General features: G+C 44.5%; 1 protein-coding gene across 9 annotated transcripts in view; it reads right to left on the bottom strand.

The window, feature by feature from the left end:
- The window catches only part of CLIP1 (CAP-Gly domain containing linker protein 1), a 124,802-nt gene extending 100,616 nt beyond the window's left edge, over window positions 1–24,186 (bottom strand). For 6 of the 9 annotated variants that reach the window (XR_002179401.3, XM_019950158.3, XM_033836815.2 and 3 more), the window contains exon 1: window positions 24,037–24,185. The gene's annotated coding sequence lies outside the window, so the exon portion shown is untranslated. Of the gene's footprint in view, window positions 1–21,514; window positions 21,535–24,036 lie in introns of those variants that run through there. The other 3 variants (XR_002179402.3, XM_019950160.3, XM_073789998.1) reach the window with 2 other exon arrangements.
- Between the last annotated feature and the right edge of the window lie 657 nt (window positions 24,187–24,843).

Genomic DNA, 24,843 nt, shown 5'->3' with positions numbered 1-24,843 from the left:
TTAACAGCCTCTGTTTGTGATTTAACTCCGAGATCTGATCTAAGTAACAAATATAAAAGGGCAAGATATTTATTTCAGGGAAGCAAATAACCTTAAAAGACCTATCCTCTTTGGTATTTCTTAAAAAGAAATGTGCGTTGTATTTCTTGAGAATGTCAGCTTTACTCAAAGTTGGGATTTCAGGAAGTAGGACTATTCTTCCACCCAACAAACAAATTGTCTTCTGGGACTTCCCTGGCGGTCCAGTGGTTAGGACTCTGAGCTTCCACTGCAGGGGACACGGGTTTGATCCCTAGTCCGGGAACTAAGATCCCGCAGGTCACAAGGGGTGTGGCCAAAAAAAACCTCTTCTACCCTCTTTGAAGTCAAGGACAGGTACACATTTGTCTAGTGTGTTAGAAAATACAGGCATCTGGGGAGGTTTCGTGAGATTAAAACAATGCCGCGACACAGAAAACGCCACGGATACTAGCTATTACTATTTCTAAGAGTCCAAGCACCCCACTTTCCTCTCAGAAAGAACCTCTCTCACGACCCATCACTGGACAGGAAATTACATGCAAATCACTCTCCCATTCTAAACAAACAAATTTTCAGAGGTCAAAGATACTGTTCAAGACTATAACCTTCTCAAAACACAGAATATATGCTTACTGTGGTTATCCCTTTTAATAAGCAGTTTAATAAGCAATCACCTATCATCTGCCTCATAAAGGTAAGAACATTGAAAACATCCAGATAAAGAAAAATTTTACTTTATCTGGTTGTTAGTTTAACTGGATGTTAGTTAGTTAGGATGTTAGTTAGTTAGTAGGGAGAAAAGACCCTACTAATGAAGCCCCAGTTTGGAGGTGACGCTACTCCCACCTAACACTTTATGCAAGACACAGAGAGCAGGTACTGCTCCAGCCACCTCAGGAAACTGCCACAGTGTCATTTCAAGATGCCTCTGGGATCACTCCCCGTCTGCTAACACCCACCACCATTCAGACCCCATCCTGATAACCCTTCCATGAAGAGGTCTTGCAAAGTGAATGAAAATTCAAAAGTTAAAGATTCAGTTCTATTCTCCCTGCATAAGAATATATGCTGAAGGCTTCCCTGGTGGCACAGCAGTTAAGAATCTGCCTGCCAATGCAGGGGACACGGGTTCGAGCCCTGGTCCGGGAAGATCCCACATGCCGCAGAGCAACTAAGCCCGTGCACCACAACTACTGAGCCTGCACTCTAGAGCCCGCGAGCCACAACTACTGAGCCCACGTGCCACAGTTACTGAAGCCCACACGCCTAGAGCCCGTGCTCCACGGCAAGAGAACCCACCGCAATGAGAAGCCCACGTGCCGCAACGAAGAGAAGCCCACGTGCCGCAATGAAGAGTAGCCCCCGCTCACCGCAACTAGAGAAAGCCGCACACAGCAACGAAGACCCAATGCAGCCAAAAATAAATAAATATATTTTTAAAAAATATGCTGAAAGCACAGAAATGCTTTCAATATTGAAAACTGATCTAAAGCAGTTAAATATTGTCCCCATAGATAAAACTGACTTTAAATTGGCAATTTTGAGTGTCTGTGACCTACGTGTACAGGACGAGTCATTTCTGAAAAGCCAATTGAAAGAGACTTATCCGACACATCTGGAAGGGAACACACCAAGCAAATCTAAAAAAGCCTCCTAGTCTCAAAGAAAGTAAATGTTTTAAGACTCTAGGTCATGTGTGTTTGGAAAATAGGGACATGTGACTGTTACAGAGGGGAAAAAATAGGGAATACATAGGACAATGCTTTAAAAAAGAGGTCTACTTCAGAAACTGGGATGTTGAGTCTCTCGAATACTGACATGCTTTTCGGGGAAAAAAGCAGTAACAACAACAAAAAGATTTTGCCCACTTCATCTCTCAACTCATGGGAATCAAACTTAGGAAAAGGGTCCAATATCTACTTAAATAAACAACTAAGAGGGGGCCCTCCCTGGCGGTCCAGTGGTTAAAGACTCCACGCTTCTAATGCAGGGTGCACGGGTTCAATCCCTAGTCGGAGAGCTAAGATTCCCACATGCCATGCAGCCAAAAAAAAAAAAAAAAAGAGGGAATAATTTATCAAGTGCTTGCACCCAGCACACAGGAACACAGAGGTCCTTGAAATTTGTTTAAAGGAGGACAATCCTTAAGAAAATTATATTATGTATTAACCCTCAGAGACTAGATTTCTGGATATCTGTGTGAACCAACACCTCTTCTTCCAACTTCCACTAAAACAAGTACAAAGAGCAAAGCAGGGGCTTCCATGGTGGCGCAGTGGTTGAGAATCTGCCTGCCAATGCAGGGGACATGGGTTCGAGCCCTGGTCTGGGAAGATCCCATATGCCGCGGAGCAACTAGGCCCGTGAGCCACAACTACTGAGCCTGCACGTCTGGAGCCTGTGCTCTGCAACAAGAGAGGCCACGACAGTGAGAGGCCTGCGCACCGCGACGAAGAGTGGCCCCTGCTCGCCGCAACTAGAGAAAGCCCTCGCACAGAAACGAAGACCGAACACAGCCAAACATAAATAAATAAATAAAAATTAAAAGTTAAAAAAAAAAAAGAGCAAAACAATATATTCAAAACCAAATGGTGGGCTTCCCTGGTGGCGCAGTGATTGAGAGTCCGCCTGCTGATGCAAAGGCCACAGGTTCGTGCCCCGGTCTGGGAAGATCCCACATGCCGCTCCGCGGCTAGGCCCGTGAGCCATGACCACTGAGCCTGCGCGTCCGGAGCCTGTGCTCTGCAACGGGAGAGGCCACAACAGTGAGAGGCCCGCGTACAGCAAAAAAAAAAAAAAAAAAAAAACCAAATGGTGACAACCTCTCAATTGTGATATATCAGAATTTAGGCCTCTGGGTGATTAATTTATACCACTGACAAACCAAGTCTAATCATTCCAAATTGTTACTTGTTACTTCCAATTGTTACTTGTCTATATATACATTTTCACAGAGCAAAAATATTATGTTTATTTGCAGGGAACGGGAAAATTGACAGCAAATTTCATAGCTGATTGAGCCACTGGCTATCTACATACCTATTCACATAGCAAAATACTTCTGCCCTACTGCTGAGTTTTCTATTTTCAAATCTCCTGCCAGAGGATACTTTAAAACAGTGATATTCTTATCATTATACATTATTTTTCAATAAAATACAGAGAGCCCAATGTCCATATCTTTACTTTTTATCTAGTGAAGTTGCAGAAAAGTCGACACAAATCTAGCAAAATGGGACAAACTGGTACCTCATGGCATCTGCAGAATTGCAGACTGTCTGCCAGGCCTCACCTCATATCCGGGCAGAAGTTGGGCAAACACTGTGAGCAATCCTGGCTGTGAGGTCACAATGCCGGCATCACAAACAGCGATTCTGATGCCTGTGCGCCTCTAGGATGCAACCTCACCACTTTAAAGAAAAACCAGAAGGTTCCATAATCCTGAACCTGGAGCTGATGACCCCAAACATGCACCTTCTCCCAAGAAAGTATCCTCCCATGTAAAATTAAGCAGCATCATTCCCCACTACTGACCAGCACAGGCAATGCAGGTGAGCAGAGAAAAGCTCATCCACCTAAAGTTAAGTATCCAGCTCACCACCAGGAAGGTATTTTTATATACTTCAAGTTTGCAAGTTTTTATTTCAGTTCAGTTTCAAACACCTTTCCTTAGTATTCTGTCCTGGAAAATTAAGCTATATTTAAGAATTCTGAAAACTGAGTAGGATGTAAATCATAAACTTAAGATATCACCTTGGTCTTGCCACTCTACCACATCGCTAACTTCACCGATCCCAACATTTATTGACTAAGAGGAATAAGGATTATAATGTGTAAGTTAGAGGTTCACAAGTACAAAGTACAAAGTACAAAGCCACAAGTACAAAGCCTCACCACAGCTCCACGATAGTGTATCTTCGCTAAGAAAGTCAAAATCGCCAGATTGTTGTCATTGCTGTGGTTCCCTGCCCCCACCCCCATGAGTTCTGGAATTTTCAAGCCAGCACACAATAAGAATTAGTGACATTTTATTGTTACTTCTAAGAGGTTAAACATTCTTAAATTGGAAGGAAATGTAATAAAGGATTAACAGTAATTATCTCTAGGTGATGGGATTACTGGCAGCTTTTAATCTTTGTTTCTGAAGCAGGAAAAAAAATTTTAATGACTTTTTTGGAGGCAAAGTAAAATGGGCTGCAACCAGGGAGTGAGGAAGCAGACTCTACTGTGCTATGTGCACAGGAACATGAAACCAACAGGCCAGTGTCAGCAGTGAGAAGTGGGTACCCATGGGGAGAGGCTAGGTGTTCACCAAGCCGACTTCTTTCTCTTCCAGGAGTCACAGACCTCGTTTCCCAGCTCCCTTTGCAGTTCAGGGTGACCACGTGACTGAGTCCTAGCCAATGGAATGAGAGCAGTGCCTGGGCTGTGTGCACTTCTAGGCCTCCCCCATAATATCTTCCCATTCTTGGCCCTTCCGGTGGCTTGATGGAGATGAGCAGGGCAACCTCAAAAGCATGGATGGAAGACAATGTGATCACAACTCGGAAGAAGCTTGAATCCCTGTATCACTTCTCTTCATTTCCCCCATCAGAAAATACCTACCCTGGACTTTTCCATAACTGAAAATAAACTTTCATCCATTTAAGTCATTAAAATTAATGGAGTTTGCTATAGCAGCTAGCTTTTCTTACCTAATACAGTGGCAATGAGATAAAAACTCTTGCTAAGAGCTTTGGAATCATCTCAGCTAAGTAAACTCAAAGAATATTTTAGGATAAGCACCTGAGACAGAAATGCTTCACATCACAAAAAGCATAATTATATGAAAGATAAATAAACGCAGTGGTTAAGAATCCACCTGCCGGGCTTCCCTGGTGGCGCAGTGGTTGAGAGTCCGCCTGCTGATGCAGGGGACATGGGTTCGTGCCCCGGTCCGGGAAGATCCCACATGCCGCGGAGCGGCTGGGCCCGTGAGCCATGGCCGCTGAGCCTGCGCGTCTGGAGCCTGTTCTCCGCAATGGGAGAGGCCACAACAGTGAGAGGCCCGCGTACAGCAAAAAAAAAAAAAAAAAGAAAAAAGAATCCACCTGCCAATACAGGGGACACGGGTTCAAGCCCTGGTCTGGTGAGATCCCATATGCCACAGAGCAACTAAGCCCGTGTGCCACAACTACTGAAACCTACGCGCCTAGAGCCTGTGCTCTGCAACAAGAGAAGCCACCACAATGAGAAGCCCACGCACTGCGAGGAAGAGTAGCCCCTGCTCACCACAACTAGAGAAAGCCTGCGCACAGCAATGCAGACCCAACACAGCCAAAAATAAATAAATAAATAAATTTATTTAAAAAAATAAATAAATGTACTGTATTTTTTTTTAAAGCAAAAAAACATTTTACTGGGACTTCCCTAGAGGTCCAGCAGTTCAGACTCCGTGCTTCCACTGCAGGGGGCGAGGGTTCGATCTCTGGTCGGGGAGCTAAGATCCTGCCTGCCACGTGGTGCGGCCAAAAAAAACCCAGACATTTTACTGGCAAGAGCAAAGTATGTTTAAACATCACATAAGTCTGACTGTATGTAAGATAAGACTGATGATGAGTTGATAACTGTTCAAGAGTTAGGTGATGGTACTACTCACTTTACTTACGTAAATGTCTGAAATTTCCCATAATAAAAAGTTTCTATTATAGAAGATATTTTAGTAAAATCCAAACTCCACCTTCTTCCTCACCCCTTGTAACCTAAAAAAAGCTTAAGCAGTTTACAGAAATGAGAGGTTCCTCAAAATAAGCAGTTCCCCACAACAAGCATGGTATAAATTACGTCCAAATGAAAAGAAATAATAGTCTTCATAATTCTTCTCTGATTTCCTAAGGTTTTGTTTACTTTGGTTGTTTTGTGGTTTTTGTTTACTGTTATAAAAAATGTGGTTTTTTTAAAAAGTAGGAAGAGGGTTAGATTAGGAAATGAAACACTTGGATTCTGTCTCAGCCGGATGACCTTAAACTAGTATTTAACCCCTTCCTGGAACTCGGCACTCTCATCTATATAACCTAAGGATACTCATTACATAAGATCGGTTTCTAACTCCGTCCTTTCGTAGTTCCACTGTTTCAGATTTCAAATCCAAACTCCCTAAGTGAAAGGGCAAGGATTCACAAGTGAAAGGACTTGTGGCTCAAACTTTGCCAAAGTAAGAGTACTCTGCCATGAGGGAAGGAAGAACCACACCTGATAAGATCGGCCTCTAACGAGCGCAGAGTCTCCTGCTGCTCTCCAGCTCGGCACCGCATCCTCCGAGGCAAATCACATCTCCACATTCCCCCTCAGTCCCTTCACAGTCCATTTTGCCCCATCAGCTAAATGAAAATACTCCTCTATTTACTAAATCTGGAAATTCTATCTGGAGGCAAAGGAGAGTTGAAGAATTTGCAATGAATTTAATCTGCCAGGAGAGGGAGTTTAACAGTGAGCCTCCAAAAACAAGCTTCCCCCCGACTGCAGAGTGAGCACCTACCTGGATGCTCAGGTTTCTGCTCGACCCTGCTGGGTGCCCGCGAGGAGACCGGGCATCAGACAGGTTAAGTGACTTACCTGTAGACAGCTGCACTCTGAGACTTCTGAGCTCCTGTCTATTTCTAAAATGTTAAAAGTCCACGCACTTTATAATAGAAAGGAAGGGGGAAAGAAGTTCTGGTTTAATGGAAAGTCTAGTTGAGAGAAAGATATTTCTGAAGCTGATTTTCAAGTCAAGCTAGAGAGAAAAACTCAAAGGCTGTGTTCTAATATCATGTTCCTGAATTTGGGAAGTTCATTCACAGCTTAATCCCCTCCCCTGAAGTCATGGTTACATAAGTGTCTGTTGCCTGCTGTGTCACTTGCTGTCCCCCACCCCCAATACAGGAGACGCCTTGTAACCTGAGCTCCTTTGCTTCAGTCACTGAAAACACTTACACAACACCCTGGTCGCTTTCCAAACCGACTTGTACTTTTACTAAGGAAAGCCAAGTTATTCCATTTTTTCCCATCTTTCAAGTTTCATTCACATTGATATTTCTGTACATACGTAAAACACAAAGTTGAAGATCATTTTCGTATTTTCTTCAATTTCTGAGTAAAACAAGGAAGGTCAAGTATTTCAACTTCACAGGATAGCAAAGCACAATCAATAAGCTGGCAGGCTTGCCTGGGGCCAAGTTAAACATAACTCATCTCCTAGGTGAACAGAGCTGACAGTCCTCGTGTGGGAACTGCACAGTCATGCCTATTTATACACCCAAGGCCCACATTCCACTGCTCCACGCGGCACCCCCCCCCCACGTGTAAGGGCTTCTGGGGGACACAGGAAATGAATGACTCTAGAAGAATACAAGCAGACACGTCGCCTCCTCAGAGGTCTTTTCTGACCGCGCTTCCTGCCCTATCTCCTCCTCAGGACTGCTCTAGCCACCGTGCAGTCGGCTATAATTGAATGATGAATCATACTCACTCCTGTTTGGTTTGCACATCACCCTATGACTAAGTTTCTCCTGGTCGGGGATGAAATTTGCCTCTGAATCCAACGGGCGTAAAAAAAGTATCTGATACTCAGCAAGAGTTCAAAAAAGTCCTGAACTGACTCAACAAAACAAGAACCCCCAAAATGATGCAATTTCCAAACTAAAGCATCATCTTCTACGCGTTTGATGAAGATGACAATATTATAAGGTTTCCCAACCCTGGAACCTCCTTTAAAAGGTAGGCCAATGAGGCTATGGGCAAACTGTTCAATTACCACCTCCAGTGAATGCTATGTAAGAGCTGTAAGTCTCTAAAATTAGATTACCTTTGTTGACACAGAGATACTTGCTCTGTCCAACAGAAATACAATGCGAGGCAAATGTGTAATTTTGAATTTTCTAATAACCATGTTTAAAAATTTTTTTAAAACCAGGTGAAATTAATAAACTATTTTTGTTAACCAAATATTGATATATGCAAAATGTTACTTCAAATGTAATCAATATAAAATTATTAATAAGCTATTTTTACATTTTTTTTTCCTATTCGGTTTTTGAAATGCAGTTGTGTATTTTATACTCAGATCTCAACTTGGACTTGCCAATAGCCATATGTGGCTTATGGCTACTGTACTGGATGGTGCAGCTTGGACTTGCCAATAGCCATATGTGGCTTATGGCTACTGTACTGGATGGTGCAGCTCTAGAACATACGCTTAAGGTAGATTATAAGGTAGCTCTCCTCTTGACATCGATAATGAACTTGCCAATCAGATACCCCAAGTCCCCGTGGGTATGCAACATTCGTCTTTCCTATCTCATTACAACACACATGTGAGGGAAAGGAAAAAATGTATAAACTCTTTTTTTTTTCGGTACGCGGGCCTCTCACTGTTGTGTCCTCTCCCGTTGCGGAGCACAGGCTCCGGACGCGCAGGCTCAGCGGCCATGGCTCACGGGCCCAGCCGCTCCGCGGCATGTGGGATCTTCCCGGACCGGGGCACGAGCCCGTGTCCCCTGCATCGGCAGGCGGACTCTCAACCACTGCGCCACCAGGGAAGCCCAAAATGTGTAAACTCTTGAATGTAAAACTGAATAATTTAATTGTTCTTAAGATAAAAAAAGAAAAAATAACATTTCTAGTAAGAGGACCTTTTTTTTTTTAATTTTTTTTTTTTTGTAAGAGGACCTTTAAAATATCTATTTGACAGGGATACATGATGTACAAAGAAGCCCTGCTTATAGCACAAGGCACTGCCCAGTAAAACTGATAGCTCAATGCAAACAGTTTGAAAACACACCCACACAAAACTCAAAGCAAAGTACAGAGATTAAATTACAGGTAAAAATTTAATAAGTGTGTCTCAAGACACAAGAAAGGAACCTGAGAGGTAGTGACTGGCAGATTTAAGGGCGATGTAGCAGGAGGCAGCGTTTCAAGCACGAAGAGGGGCATGAAAGCATCGTTCTACTGCAGTGGCATCACACTCAGCTACTTCTGGCTTTCTGATTGCAGAAAACCAACATAGAGTCAAGGAAGGGTGGAAATAAGAACATGTGGAAAGACAGGCCTGGAGACTGGGGGGAAAACTATAGGAGAGAAGGAGGGGCTCAGGATGAAACCGCACTGTCAGTTATTCATTTCTTACTAATCTGTTATTTTTTTCCCCCAAACTTCAGTAAATTGGCTTTGACTTAGAAACAGTCTAATGGCTAGAGTTTAAAATATAAGACCCAGGGAAGAAAAGCAATGTCCCAAGTTTGAACATCTGGGATACATGTCAGTCTACTTAATGGAGACACAGAACACTCCTTGGGGGATGAAGAGGGGAGCATCTCCTCCAGGGCGAGGGCTCAATGTGAGGGAACGATGATGAGTGACGTGAAGCCACCTAAGGTCAGCCTAAGGTCCGGGCCTCCCAGAAGCTTGCCCCTTGAACACAGAAAATGTGTGTGATGTCACAAACGCAGTTTAGGGCACAGGCCACCAAAGAGCCACTGCTTCACGTTAGTGTGAGAGCAAGTGAGATAAACTAAAGTGAAGAGTGAGCAGGGAATTGGAGCCATTTGGTTTTAGCAACAACTAAGTGGTTGGCTTAAAGGGTAAAGCGAGAGGTAAGTCTGCTGAGGCTGGCTGATGACAGAGAGGGAAAATCCAGACGGCCCCTCTGTTTCTTTATTCCACCATCTTCAGCAGAGCGTTCCAATACTCAGGAATAACGGAAAGATTAGCCAGGGGAAAAGGTCATACAGCCCTCTCAGAAATAAACATACACAAGAAGTGAAAGGGAGAAAATGAGAGACTCCATCTTCCAGAGGGGTGACTGTCCTTCAGAGTGCTATGCCTAAAAGGGTGGGGCAGTGTCTCAAATTTGTTCAGGAGGCCAGGGCATCTGGAAACAGTGGTGTTCTTAAGAGAATACCATGAAATACTGAGATACAGTACAAAGTCTAAAACATCTAAATGTATCCATAGCAGCGGAAGACTAAGACAACTAAGAAGCCCTATACGAGGTGAAAAATGAAATTAAGAAAACCACTGTTCATTACTTAATTTCTTGTATACACTGGAAAAAGCAGCATCTCAGTCTAGCCTAAAGATTACTAGCATTCTCCAACAATCACCTGGCTAAAGAAACAGAACCTTCTAAGGACTGAAAGCTGCCTGATATCTCTCTCACAACTCATTCACGTTATTTTGGTACTACTGCTTTTGATAAATTTACAGTTAATGCACAAGCTGAAGACAGAGCTGGCAATAATTGATATTCGTGGAGTGCTAAGTTTATACTTTTCAGAAATCATTACAAAGCATGACACAAGGGCTTCCCTGGTGGCGCAGTGGTTGAGAGTCTGCCTGCCAATGCAGGGGACCCGGGTTCGTGCCCCGGTCCGGGAGGATCCCGCATGCTGCGGAGCGGCTGGGCCCGTGAGCCATGGCCGCTGAGCCTGCGCGTCCGGAGCCTGTGCTCCGCAACGGGAGCAGCCACGACAGTGAGAGGCCCGCGTACGGGGGGCGGGGAAGCATGACACAAAACAATAACGTAAGTTAAAGGGAGGGAAAAGGAGACATGGGAGACACAAGTAAAATTAAAATGTAAAAACACCAACTTAACTGTAGTGCCACTTGTCAGTACTTCCATTCAGGCCCACACGTACCAAATTTACTACCTTGTTTACAGGATTTACTTATACTAACTCCCAAGAGACACATGTCAGAGTAAGAGTACTAGCATTTATCCTTCAAAACCATAGTCCTCACTGTCTTCACTTGCAACAAGGAACTATTCCTTGTTGACATTGGATCAATGCGCCTTTCATATGGTAGATTCCTTAACAAATATTTATCCAATATTAAAGCCATGTCCTTTTTTAAAAAATTCCATTGTCAACAATATTGCTAAACACCAGTATTTCCTCAAAGATTTCCGTCCCCCGAGTAGCCCTTGCTACCCAGACTGATGACAGCAACAGGACAACCAAGATGTCAAAGAGCTCTTGACGGGTTACTCAGGGGTTGGAAAGCTTTGAGGAAATACTGGTGTTTAGAAAGAGTCCAGGAGGCATAATTCTGGGTCTTCTTTAGCCTTTTGTCACCTTATTGTACTAGAGGACCACTAAGATCTGTTTTCACTGATACTTATCTACATAAGTATTTATATATTTCACACACAATATACAACTTTTTAAACAGGCCAGGCTCAAATAGCTTTAAAATTAACACGAAGATTAAAAACACAAACTACATATCTCTAGCAAGGATAAAGTACATAAGATGAAAATAAACAATGTAGTCACCGTTTGTTTAAAAGGATCAATGTGAGAGGGCTTCCCTGGTGGCGCAGTGGTTGGGAGTCCGCCTGCCGATGCAGGGGACACGGGTTCGTGCCCCGGTCCGGGAAGATCCCACATGCTGCGGAACGGCTGGGCCCGTGAGCCATGGCCGCTGAGCCTGCGCGTTGGGAGCCTGTGCTCCGCAGCGGGAGGGGCCGCGATGGTGAGAGGCCCGCATACCGCAAAAAAAAAAAAAAAAAAAAAAGAGAGAGAAGCCCATTTAGACACTAAAGGGCGATACAGCCAGGAAGGGTCAGAAAATGAATTGGCTCAATTCAAATGGTACTACAAGGGAGTTGCACTTCCAATGTCTAACTGGTAGAGCCCTTACAGGGCAATTTATAAAGTCAGTGTTCGTCTGAGAATATCACACAATATTCTCAAAGTGTTCATTTGAGCATATCACACAATAAGGTGCTGAAGGTAAACAGAAAGTTTTACATCTTTCCATCAAAGTCAGAAGTAGAATGTTAAATGATTAAAGACTCGGTTTAGGATATTTGCCAAATAAAGTCAGAATTGGATGTCAACAGAGAGACATAACCCCTTGAAAAATTATTCTGTGCTCGAAAATTATATGTTTTTAAAACTTGACGTGTATATGACACAGTACCGAATACAAGTCGTACCCAGAGTTTCGAAGTCTACAGCAGTTTTTAAAAGGAGGGGGAGGGTGCCAAAACCCAACCAAAGCAAAAGGAGCTGGAGCATTCGGCAAGTTCTTCAAGATGGAACACTGAGCCATGATGCATCGGCCTGCCATTATGAGTGTCTTTGTACAGCTCAGTTTGTGTGAAGGTTTATTTTCTGTTCCTGTTACTTAGATAAGCAGGTAATAAGCAGCCTCCCAAAGTTCCTCCATCTGCAAAAGAGTTCTTTTTAAAAGGAGGGGAGGACTTCCGTGGTGGCGCAGTGGTTGAGAGTCCGCCTGCTGATGCAGGGGATGCGGGTTCGTGCCCCGGTCCGGGAAGATCCCACATGCCGCGAAGCGGCCGGGCCCGTGAGCCATGGCCGCTGAGCCTGTGCGTCCGGAGCCTGTGCTCCGCACCGGGAGAGGCCACAACAGTGAGAGGCCCGCGTACCGCAAAAAAAAAAAAAAAAAAAAAAAGGAGGGGAATGTAAAGCTGAGCTATTCTGCTCATTTACACAAGTTTTGACAAAATTCCTGTGACTCTGTAACTCTAATACCACCAGCTTAGAGACGGGATCTTGAAAGGAACTAAAATTACTAGGCCTGGTTAGTATCTCCCAGAAGAACTTAATAGGTCAGCAGCAGTCAATTATACTAATATGCAAAAAGGAGCAAATGTGCTTAATATAGCATCATAAAATTTTAGAATCAGAAGAGACCTGCAATCTAGTTCAACTTCCTCATTTTACCACTGAGGAAACTGATTCTAAAAAGTGAAATCACTTGTTAAGGTCACAGTTACTTAAGAGTCTAGGACTTAAACCCCAGTCCCCAGTTTAAAGACTCCTGACCCTAAACAATACTGATGAATAAAAGTTTCTGATCTGTTATAAACAGCAGTGAGATGAGTCAATCTCAAGGCAAGTTAAAACTCGTTTCCCTTTCCAGTCTTCACAAAGGAATAAAAGTAAGCATATTTTCGCTTGCCCTGAAACAGCCACACATTGCCCATACCAAAAGCAAACACTTCACAACTGTTTGTTCTGATGGGGGGGGGGGAAGGGCACAAAGACAACACAAAGAAGAATCAATGACTTCCTTACTGGGTTTTTTTTGCCTCTTTATAAAAATTTTCTTGCTTTTACTTTGCAAATGAGCAAGTTTAATAGTTGCAGGTCGGGAATTCCCTGGTGATCCAGTGACTAGGGCTCGGCCCTCTCAATGCCAGGGCCTGAGTTCAATCCCTGGTCAGGGGACTAACACCCTACAAGCCACATAGTGTGGCCAAAAAAGAAAAATAAAATAGTTGCAGGTCTTTAGAGCAAATGGAAAGAATAACCACATTTCTGTTTTCACAATACTGAAGGATACTCGGCTACTTCGAATTTATTCATAAGTCCCTACGACAGTTTTCCGTACAACCACCCTAGATGCTGTCAAAGGAAACTAGGAATTGTTTCATTTGGATCTTAACACCCAACTTCATTGTTGGTTATTTTTTACCTGTTTAGGTAATCTTCTACACAGACACACAGCTAGTTCTATCAGACCTTAGAAAGAAAGAAACCCCTTTTAATTAAACTGTGGGAAATAAAACTGACAAATATACCAAAGGGCTTGAGGTTTCGCAAGGTACAAGTTCTGACATGGGGAGCGAGAGTTCCTTTTCCATGCTGGATATTTAGCTCCTCATAAATTCAAGTTCTTCAGGGAAAGCTGTTCATTAAAAATGTGCCCTTCAGGGCTTCCCTGGTGGCGCAGTGGTTGAGAATCTGCCTGCCAATGCAGGGGACACGGGTTCGAGCCCTGGTCTGGGAAGATCCCACATACCGCAGAGCAACTAGGCCCGTGAGCCACAACTACTGAGCCTGTGCGTCTGGAGCCTGTGCTCCGCAACAAGAGAGGCCGCGACAGTGAGAGGCCCGCGCACCGCGATGAAGGGTGGCCCCCGCTCGCCGCAACTAGAGAAAGCCCGTGCACAGAAACAAAGACCCAACGCAGCCAAAAATAAATAAATAAATAAAAATTTTTTAAAAAATGTGCTCTTCAATAGTGGCAAGACGTTCCTCCTCAAATTAACTTTCTAAAACATGACAGAAAAAAGGTTTTCATTTCCCAGACGAGTAGAAGTGGGGGTTTCCCCCATTCTGACTTAAATGAAAGAAGAAAATTGAGGTGCTGAACCCCGACTTCCTTTAGGGATGGGAGGGCGGGAAGACGCAAGGGATTAAAGGGAAGGGGAGAGAAGAGTTCTGACACTTAGTTTTACAGACATTAATTCATTTAATAGTCATGACAGCTATGTGAAATAGTTATTATCCCCAATTTAGAGATGAGAAAACTAAGCTCCAGAAGGTTAAGCAGTTTGTACAGGATCTTCCATAAAGTAACATAGCTGGGATTTGCTGTCAGGCAAGGACTGAAGTCTTGCCCTTAACCTTACTTCCGTTAACAGCTCTGGGTTCTCCAAGAGCAGAATGCATGCCTGTTTTACTGAACTTTGCATCTCCAACATCTGAGCTAGTGCCTCGCAACAGCAGGTGCTCAAAAATGCCTGATGAACGTATGAATTAAAAGATAATTGGTAGGACTCCCCTGGTGGTGCAGTGGTTAAGAATCTGCCTGCCAATGCAGGGGACATGGGTTCAAGCCCTGGTCCAGGAAGATCCGACATACCGCGGAGCAACTAAGCCTGTGCGCCACAACTACTGAGCCTGCACTCTAGAGCCCTCAAGCCATAACTACTGAGCCCACGTGCCGCAGCTACTGAAGCCTGCGCGCCTAGAGCCCGTGCTCTGCAGCAAGGGAAGCCACTACAATAAGAAGCCCGCATACCACAACGAAGAGTAGCCCCCACTCACCGCAACTAGAGAAAGCCTGCGTGTAGCAACAAAGACCCAACACAGCCAAAAATAAATAAATAAATAAATTTTTTTTAAAAAAGATAATTGGTAAATTCAGCAACAAAAAAAACTCAACTCAAAACTCTGCAAAGAACTTGAATAGACATTTCTTCAAAGATACAAAAATGGCCAATAAACACATGAAAAGATGATCAACATCACTAATCATTAGAGAAATGCATATCAAAACTACACTGAGGGCTTCCCTGGTGGCACAGTGGTTGAGAGTCCGCCTGCCGATGCAGGGGACACAGGTTCGTGCCCCAGTCCGGGAAGATCCCACATGCCGCGGAGCGGCTGAGCCCGTGAGCCGTGGCCGCTGAGCCTGCGCGTCCGGAGCCTGTGCCCCGCAACGGGAGAGGCCACAGCAGTGAGAGGCCCGCATACCGCAAAAAAAAAAAAAAAAAAAAAAAAAAACTACACTGAAATAAGACCTCACACCCATTAAGATGGCTACTATAAAAAAGAAAAGAAAAAGTGTTGGCAATGATATGGAGAAACTGGAACCCTTGTACACTGTTGATAGGAATATAAAATGGTACAGCCTCTGTGGAAAACACTCTAGTGGTTCTTCAAAAAATTATGAATTACCATATGATCCAGTAATTCCACTTCTGGGTATATAACCAAAAGAACTGAAAGCAGGGTCTCGAAGCAATAGTTATACACTCATGTTCACAGCGTCACTATTCACAATAGCTAACATGTGGAAGCAACCCAAGTGTCCACTGAGAGGTGAATGGATAAGCAAGATGTGGTGTAACCATACAAATGGAGTATTATGCAGCCTTAAAAAGGAAGGAAATTCTGACACATGCTACAACAAGGATGAACCTTGAGGACATTATGTTAGGTGAAATAAGCCAGTTACAAAAAGACAAATACCATATGATTCCATTTATATCAGGTATTTAAGAGTAGTCAAAATCATAGAGACAGAAAGTAGAATGGTGGCTGCCAGGGGCTGAAGGAGGGAGGAATGAGGAGTTACTGTTTAATGGGTAAAGAACTTCAGTTGTGTAAGATAAGAAGAATTCTGGAGATGGAGGGTGGTGATGGCTGCACAACAACGTGAATGTCCTTAATGCCACTGAACGGTACACTTAAAAATGGTTAAGATGGTAAATTTTATGTTATGTATGTTTTACCACAATAAAAACAATTTTAAAGAAAATAACTGGGGACTTCCCTGGTGGCTCAGTGGTTAAGAATCCACCTGCCAATGCAGGGGACATGGGTTCAAGTCCTGGTCCGAGAAGATCCCACATGCCGCAGAGCAACTAAGCCCATGGACCACAACTACTGAAGCCTGCATGCCTGGAGCCCATGCTCCACAATAAGAGAAATCACCACAATGAGAAGCCCACACACCACAGCGAAGAGTAGCCCCCGCTCACTGCAACTAAAGAAAGCTCGCGCACAGCAACGAAGACCCAACGCAGCCGAAAAATAAATAAATTAAAAAAAAAAAAAAGATAACCGGTATGCCTTTGTACGCCCTTTTTATCCTAAATGGTAACATACTATTTTTCTGCGGTTTGCTTTTATACTTAATATTTTAAAGGGAAAAAAAATGATAACTGGGATATTTTCCAAAGAAGCCGTACAATGACAACTAAGCACATGAAAAGGTACTCAACATCACTAGCCATCAGGTAAATGCAAATCACATCACAATGAGATATCACACTTCATCCTCACTAGGATGCCTGTAACCAAAAAGATAATAACAAGTGTTGATGACGATGTGGGAAAACTGGAATCTCGCTCATTGCTGGCAGTACAACCACTTTGGAAAACAGTTTTTCAGTTCCTCAAAAGGTAGGGTTCCCACATGATCCAGCAATTCTATTCCTAGGTGTGTACCTAAGATGAATGAAAACATATGTCCACACAAAAACTAATACACATATGTTCACAGCTGCATTATTCATAACAGGAAAAAGTAGAGACAACCCAAATGTCTATCAACTGATGAACAAACAAAATGTGGTATATCCACACAGTGGAATGTGATTCAACCATAAAAAGGAATGAAGCAGCATTGATATATGCTAAAACATGGATGAAGCTTGAAAACATTTTGCTAAGTGAAGTCAGTCACACTGTATGATCCCATTTATATGAAATGTCCCGAATAGGCAAATCTCTAGAGATAGAGAGTAGGGGTTGGGAGAGTAAGGAGGAAATGAGGAGTGACTATTAGTGGGTACAGGGCTCCTTTTTGGTGTGAAGAAAATATTCTAAAACTGAGCGTGGTGATGGCTGCACAACTCTATGCAAAAAAGATAACTGGGGGAAAAAAAAGATAATTGGTATACCCAGAAGTTTTCCTATTTACCACCTACAACCAGATATTTTTGACCAAACATCATAAAAAAAAAAAAACTTGCCAAAAAACTTAATGATTATAAAGTGCTAGAGACCAGTAAGAGGGACTCCTTCTCAGGACAGGGAAGCCTTTGCCTGATATAAACCCAGACATCTTAGCTCTATTTCCTGTTACCTGCCCTCAAACTTCAGAGCAGTAGGCTGTCTGCTATCATCTCAACCCACTACCTTTATGCCTTTGCTCAATCCGGCCTAGAATGTCTTCTCTAACCCACCCCTGCCTAGACACCCTCCGTCTCCATCAATGCCAAACACAAGAGCTAATTCCCACTTCGGAAGCTTCCTTAATCCCCTCTCACACACACACACCCATGCCAAGAGAACGGACCCTCTTCCAGGGCCCCAGCACGTCTCCGCCTTAGTCTCCACCTGGCCCACAGTTAGCTGTCTCACCTAGTGAGACAGAGTCTTTGCAGCACTCAACAAATGTTTGATAAATCGGTATTTCTGGGGTTTTTGCCCACCCCACGGGACACTCTCTATTGGTCACATTCATCTGAAAAGCTTTACTAAAAATGTAACCATTCGCAAAATAAGCCAGGTGACTCACAGGCAACTAGTGATCCTGGACTAGTCTTTCCTCTGTCTCCTCGGTCTCTTTGGTATTTGAAAGCGCCGACTCCCTTAGCACTATGACTGTCACCGAATCCCTACATTAACAGAGTAACCCCAGCAGGTGGACAGGGCAGGTGTTACCCCACTTGACAGAGTGAGAAGCAGACTGAGAGAGGTCAAGCAACTTGCCCAACTTCACATGACTCATGGAGTTGGGGCTGAAGCAAATCCAGGACCTCAAACTTCTTCTCTTTTTTTTCTTTTTTGGCCGAGCTGCGTGGCATGCGGAATCTCAGTTCCCGGACCAGGGATGGAACCCATGCCTCCTGCATTGGAATCGTGGAGTCTTTACCACTGGACCGCCAGGGAAGTCCCTCAAACTTCTTAACAGTAGTTCTGATTCCCCATGTTGGTTTACCCAGAATATTTCCAGTGAAAATATTACACTTTTAATTACTTCAAAATAGAAATATAGATCCAGCCATAAATATATTTTTTAAGTATAAAGAAGAAAAGATTAGAAGGACATACTCTAGAACACTGAAATAATCTTCTCTGAGCAGTAGGATTATGGATAATTTGCTTTTTTCTATGTTTTTTAATATGTCTGCTTTATATCTTACGCATTGAAACCACATATTATAGGATAACCAATATATGTTATTAAAATGTAAGAGCCCTTGTAAAACTGGTACATAAGGGGAAAATAAACCTGAGAACCTAAAAAAGTAACAACTTCACTAGAAAAAATTTTCTAAAATCTGAATCTGACTCTGATACTAGATTCTCAGTGTCACAACCGAAGCAAGCCACGTATACCTTACAACAGAAATTAGCAATACTTTTTTCCAGTCACCCATGTGTGAAAGAAACTTAGTGACAAAAGTTTTCTTTCACTTAAGCTGTAAAAGAAAAAAAAATTACCCTGCCTATAAAGTTTATTTTTCTATAGTGTGGAAAAGAGAAGTCTAAATAGGTTACTTCCTGCCTTACGATATTAGAAGGCAATGTCTCCAGTAAGAAATCATTCTATGGAGGAAACCAGATAAAGAGAGAAGGCAGGAGATAAAATGATTTGATTGAAAGATTTTTAGGGAAATTTCCCTAATATCTCTTATTTTTCCTGAGAAGACAGGGAAAAATTATGCCAAATATTTCAGCGCACTACTTGACCAGGGATCTGTAGAATCAGGAAAAAAAAATCTCATTAAAGTTGTCTTCCCTTTTACAACAAACACAAATGTTGGATGATTTGCACCTCCTGAACATCCGGATCTTCAGGCCTTTAACTTCAGAGAAGATAGAGTAAATCAAGGACTCGGCAATTTTAAGAGTAAAAAATGGGCAGAGTTAAAACTGGGATCTAACCCAAGCTATACTTAGACATAAGTAAGCAAAGGAGAATACAAATATCAAACTACTTAATTCAAGTTAGAAGAATAATATATTAGACCTTATGCTTATATAAAACATTAGGGCAGCAAAATGTCTGTCTGTAGTCTCACTGGAATTCCTAAGAGGCAAATGAGAATACAACTCCCCGAGGAAAGAGATAGCAGAAAGGGTTCCCAACAGGGATTCTGTAATAGGAGTACTTCTTTCCTAAGATTTTGCAAAGAACACTTTTAAGATTTTGTTGCTGAACCACCATAAGACAGACAATTAAAAAACAGACTCACCCACTGAGTTAGTGCTAGTGGAATCTGTCCTTCTGGAAGTGCCAGATGGAGATTAAAAAAAAAAAAAGCTCTTTACTAATTGTGGCCAAGATTCCTTGGTACTTGGTGCCAGGGCCAGGATATTAACCCAGATGTCCTAGCCAAATTCAAGGTTGGTTAATTACAGTCTGCCAACCCACCCAAAAAAAAAAAAAAAAAAAAAAAAAACAACTCCTCTGTTCCCCTGATTTGAAATCTGAAGAAGTCACTCTTGAAAATTCTTGTACAGCACCATCAATATGTTTTCCCTTAAAAGTGCATTGTAATTCAAATACTGACTTAAAGCATATGGATTCCTTGAGTTCCATCTACATGGGAAACATATACTATGCATATTAAAAATATATAAGATGCTATATTAGTTTAAAGCCTGCCTAAACAGTTCTCTAAAAAATTCATATTCAGAGTAATACTGTCACTGCCTTCCAATTAAGATTGAAGAGACTTAAATAAAAGTTTATATTAAACACAGATTTTGAACCATGAAGCTTTTAAGACTAAAAAGGAAGGCTCTACTGCCAGGAGCACAATTCCAGGAAAAAGCTATATTTGCAAATGTCAGTTACAAGGCCTCCCAGGGTTGAGCAAAAATCCTGCATACAAACAGGAAAGTATACACTTAACAGCAAGTCTGAACATCAAGTACTGGTCTGGCCTTTCTGCCAGCCACTTACTCAAGGTTCCACTGCCAACATATTCTGTGCATTGCTTAAAATAATATAAACTACGTTCAATTTCTAGCTCTGTATTCACTGGCTGTGCGGCCTTTTAGGGAAGTTAGTGAAATTCTTTAAGCCTTACTTCCCCCATCTTTAACTTTTTCTTCATCAAAATCACTAATAACATGGCACAAAATTCTTCATCTTTCACTATTTTAAAATATTTTAATACATATTTTAAGGGCTACAACCTGCATGGCCTTAAATTATCTGTCTCCTCCCAAGCTCCCACCTCAGGACCCTTGTCCTTGCTGTTACCCCTTCTTAGCATGCTCTTCCCTCTGGGATCTACATTCCCTCACTTATTCTAGATCTTTATTTAAAAGTCATTTTCTCAGCTAGGTCTCTTCTTATCACCCTATCTAAAATTTCCATTACCCTAACTCTTGTCCCCCAAACTTCATATTCCCCCTTTCCTGATTTATTTTTCCTTACCATGTACCACTCTCCAACATTTTTAATATGGTTATTGTCTGCCTCCCCTACTTGAAGGGGAGTTTCAAGAGAGCAGGGATTTCTGTCTGTTTTATTTACTGTTGTATCACCAGCACCCGGCACACAGTAGGTACTCAATAAATATTTGTTGAGTGAATACCAAATGAGACCCTAAGTACTGCCCACATATAAGTACACCATAGCCCCACAAGCTCCCTTTGGGAAGACTCCCACAGATTTCAAAATTACTGAAAAGAACTACTGGTTTGCAATGATTAGTAAACAACGGTGTCCATTCTTTATATCAGAGAAAAACACTCAACCTCTCACCTCATTTGTACAAGGAAGAGAGGGAAAGAAGCTGATAATTCAGATAAAGTGGAAAATTATATGAGGTGAAAAGTCTCACTTTAGTTAACACTGCACGAAGTTTTCTTTTAATGTTAACAAATACTAAGCCGTCTTCCTGTGACTTTACTACACTACTTCCAGTTTTTTTCTTTAGCTTTAACTTCTATAAAGCCAGTCCTGAAACTTATGGACCTCATATTTTCAATTAACTAAATAATAAGTATTTACTGAGCACATGGGACTCTGCAGAATTCTGTAGAGGGTGCTATAAAGTGAAATACAAGGTCCTTGATAGATAGATAGATATACACACACATATCATTGAGATATATACACACATACACACACACACACACACACACACACACACACACATTGGGAAGAACAGAAAATACATCTGTAAAAAACAATGAAGAACATCTGGCAGCCAATATGTGACAAATTCAAATGTGCCTACCTTTGTATGGAGTATAAGAGGCCCAAGTCATCTCTTACACACCCATGAGTTGGGTTTGGAATCCCAAAAGAGACAGCACGTAAAAGCAAGAGTCAAACATGACTGACTTAATGAGTCACATAGCACGCGACAGACTCAACGTTAGACACTAGGCTAAAAAAAAAAAAATTTAAAGTAAGTAAGAGAAGCACCAAATTCTAAACTCCTAAAGAACAGAAACCAGATCTGCCTACGTCATACTGAAGCACAATTAGGAGTTTAAGCAATTGCTGAAAAAAAGAGGGAAGGGCCGATCTTTATCTTTAGACAAAATACCTTTGCAAGGTCCACCCAGTTCCGTTTTTTACCCTTTTAAACAATGCCTAGTGGGAAGCCTAAGCTGTACTTTACCACTTTCTCTGAACCTCAAAAACCTAGGATAAGCTCTTGGCCAAGCAATCACCCACTTTCTTTGCTTTAAAAAGGGCCAGCCACAGGCTTCCCTAGTGGTGCAGTGGTTGAGAGTCCGCCTTCTGATGCAGGGGACACGGGTTCGTGCCCCGGTCCGGGAAGATCCCACATGCCGAGGAGCGGCTGGGCCCGTGAGCCATGGCCGCTGAGCCTGTGCATCCGGAGCCCGTGCTCCGCAACGGGAGAGGCCACAGCAGTGAGAGGCCCGCGCACCGCAAAAAAGTAAATAAATAAATAAAAATTAAAAGGGCCAGACTTGGGCTTCCCTGGTGGCGCAGTGGTTAAGAATCCCCCTGCCAACATAGGAGACACGGGTTCGAGCCCTGGTCCGGGAAGATCCCACATGCCGCGGAGCAACTAAGCCTGTGCGCCACAACTACTGAGCCCGCATGCCACAACTAGAAGCCACCGCAGTGAGAAGCCCGCACACCGCGCAGCAACGAAGACCCAAGGCAACCAAAAATATGTAAGTTTTTTTTAAAAAGACCCTATAAAAAGGGCCAGCCTTGCTCCTTGCCGGAGAGGCACTATACTAATTTAATTACTCAGCACCTGGAGTCAGAATACCTGAGCTCAAATCCTGACACCACCACTTATCAGCTGTGTGACCCTGAGCAAGGTTCCTGACCTTTCTACGCCTCCTCTGTAAAATGGGGATAATAACAGCACCATCACTGGGTTAGGTTAATTAATGAGATAAAACATATAAGAGACTTGCCCAGGGCATGAGCACAGGAAGCCCTCAATAAATGTTAATATTTCCAGAGAAAAATGCCCCAAAGCTGAGGAGCCACATACCTGAGGATTCTTGCAAAAGATTATCATTAAACCCAAAATTCTAACACATTTGGTCTCCGGACTTGTGCATACTATAGGTAACAGTAGTAATTAAATAAATAAAATAAAATAAAAACCAGTAACACCCACCAGAACCAGAACCATAAGAGCAGCAGCAGTAACACTAATGCTGAGCTCTTACTGGCCAGGCACTGTCCTAACCTGAAACAGGAAGAAGGCAAGGCCGCTGAATCCAACAAAAATAAGAACAAAAAGCAGCATTTTCCCCACCCTCCTTCTTAAAAACGGTAATTGGCGCCCAGGTTTTGCTAAAAGCAGGTAACTGAAGATTACAGACTTAACGTGCAATTTCTTCACATCAAAGAGGTGGGGCTGGGAAGGGAGGAGGGAGGGAGTGGTGCTCGGCTCCTGCCAGATGGAAAAGCCACATGAAGTGGAGAAACAGCCGAGTTCAAGGTTTCTCCCCAGATCAAAATCAGATTTCTGAAGCACAGGACCTCCAAAGGAGGGGAATCAGAAGGCTCTGCTTTTAAAATAACCTCTGAACAAGTGTCATCTGTCTTCCGAGCCAATGCCCCGCCGAGGCAGAAGGTTCGGGTTACGGGGCAGCGGTGTTATTTCAGAAATCCCTGTCACCTCTTGTCATCCACCTTCTCCAAGAATCACAGTCCCACTCGGAGTGGGGGGTGGGGCTGGGGGACAAAAGCCACGGCCGCCCAGGCCCCAGGCCAGCAAGGCCAGCCCGCCGGCCGGCGCCCGCCACGGAGGCCACGGCCAGGTTGCCCTCCATTCCGGCTCGCGGGCACCGCGGCCAAGGGCCCGAGGCACACTCAGGTGCCCGCCGGGGCAACAGGTCCCGCCGGGCCTCGGCCCCCCGGGCGTCCGCCCCCCACAACCCCCTTCCGGGGCTGAGGAGAGCGGAGAAGGGTGCCGGGGAGGGAGCGGCGCCTGGGGCGGCGCAGGGGCAAGGAGTCCAAGCTCCATCTTGAGGCGGGCGGAGGAAGGGAAGGCCGGGCTCGGCGCTGACAGGGCCGGCCACTTTTCCGGCTCCGGGCGGAGCACCCCAGGGACCGCCGGCCTCCACGGCCATCGCCCTGGGGCTCCCTGCGGCCCCTCGGGGTCGCCCCGGCGCGCGGGACTCGGTCCCCCTCTCAGACGCCGGGCCCGGCCCCCGGCCCCGAGCCGGGCGGGCAGGAGCTGGCCGGGCGGAGCGGGAGGGGAAAGGTGAAGAGGGGACGAGGAAGGGAAGAGGGCCCGCGCCGCGCCCCGCTCACCGCTCGCCGCCGCCGCCTCGGTCGCCGCCAGTCACCGCCACCTGCCCCACTGCAGCAGCAGCAGCAGCAGTAGCAGTAACAGCAGCCGCGCGGCCACCGCCTCCCGCCTCCCGGCTCGTCGGCTCCGGGCGGGGGAGAGCGTGACGCGCCGCCGCGGGGCCGGGCGGGCACGCGCCGCCTGGAGAAGACGCCGCGGCGGCTCCTCCCCGCGCGCTCGGCCGCCGCGCCCAACCCGATCGGCCCCGCGCCCCGAACCTCGCGGCCCGCACCCCGCGGCCGGCGTCGGGCCCGAGCCCCGCACCGCCGCCTCTTTGTCTGCACCCGCCGCGGCTCGGGGGAGGCGAACCCCAGACCGCCGGCACGCCCGCCGTCCGGCCCTCAGACCCTAACGAGGACCGGGATGGGGAGGAAGGTGCTAGGGAAACCCGAGAGGCCTGGACTAAGGGGCTTCTCATCATCACCGTTAGTTCCCCATTTTCTGAAAGTGTTCCCCAAATTTGCAAGTCACACCCGATAGCTCCATTCAGTCTTGACCACACAGCCTGTTAGTTTGGAGCCGATTCCCCTCCCCCGACCCCAAATCCCCAGGGTGAGAAACCCTTTGAAACAAGCTAGGAGGAGCTGCTCACAGCTGGTTAAGTTTAGGGAGCATCCTCTCTGCCCTCCTCGCCCTCCAGAGTGAGGAATCCCTGGGGGAAACGCTGAAAGGCGCTGCCTACAGCAAGTGAAGCTTGGGAAGAACCATCTCTGCTCTCCCTTTCCCACCAGGGAAAGAACGAGGGTTAAAAATCCCGTGAAACAAGCCCA

The sequence above is a fragment of the Tursiops truncatus genome, chromosome 13 (assembly GCF_011762595.2).
Source record: "Tursiops truncatus isolate mTurTru1 chromosome 13, mTurTru1.mat.Y, whole genome shotgun sequence".
NCBI lineage: Eukaryota > Metazoa > Chordata > Mammalia > Artiodactyla > Delphinidae > Tursiops > Tursiops truncatus.
The sequence above is the reverse complement of the archived record's forward strand: the minus strand, read 5'-3'. Positions and strand labels throughout refer to the sequence as shown.